Source organism: Glycine max, chromosome 6 (genome assembly GCF_000004515.6).
Source record: "Glycine max cultivar Williams 82 chromosome 6, Glycine_max_v4.0, whole genome shotgun sequence".
NCBI lineage: Eukaryota > Viridiplantae > Streptophyta > Magnoliopsida > Fabales > Fabaceae > Glycine > Glycine max.
Window position 1 is genome coordinate 37411657 of NC_038242.2, and position 773 is coordinate 37412429.

At 35.3% G+C, this 773-nt stretch overlaps 1 non-coding gene across 1 annotated transcript; it reads right to left on the reverse strand.

The window, feature by feature from the left end:
- Nucleotides 1-438: 438 nt before the first annotated feature.
- On the reverse strand, nt 439-521 carry LOC113002002 (small nucleolar RNA Z159/U59). The gene has a single exon (XR_003267532.1). It is a non-coding gene; the product is annotated as a small nucleolar RNA Z159/U59 (small nucleolar RNA).
- Nucleotides 522-773: the final 252 nt, after the last annotated feature.

Genomic DNA, 773 nt, shown 5'->3' on the forward strand with positions numbered 1-773 from the left:
AACCACAAAAAAATAAAAAATACAAAAAGACCCCTAAAAAACAAAAAAAAAAACATAAAAAGCGGGAAAATACATAAAAACAGAAAAAGGAAAAAATACGTAATTTTGAAGTCATATTTGCACACTTGATTGAAGATTGTCGTTCCTTATAACGAACGCGTGTGGTACTAATACATTCCCCGTGCGTAAAAATAACTCCCGAACCTTTTACTATTAAAGTTAGTAGATCACATGTTCCGATTTTTCCGACGTTTTCCTCGAATAAACGTTGGTGACGACTCTACACGCCTTCCTCTCTTGGAAGACGCACCCGTGAACCTTGTGTCGCCCTCTCGCCGAAGGATAGATTGCGACACAAAGGCAACACCCTTGTCTATTCGAAAAAAATAATAATAAGGAAAAGTTAGAAAAACATAAACATTATAAACATAGGCAAGCATCTTCAGTTCAAGTCTCTATTTATTTTTCGCATGGGAAATTTGAAAGAACGAAAGTTTTATTTTCTCATCATCCTCATTGACTTCATCGGCCGTTTTCTTTACGAAAGGACATGCTATGTAACCTAATCGACATGAAATTCAGACAACAACAACAAAAAAAGAAATCATCTATTAAAAAAAATCCTTGTCAGCAGGTTAAAAAAACCTATACCCAAAACCATGATGCTTTGCGTGAAAATCTTAGCAGAAAATCCTAAATCCCCACACATACTTTTTTGAAAACCGTGAAAACCTCAGAGACGAAATGTCTCAAAATCCCTTAAAACCTTGGAC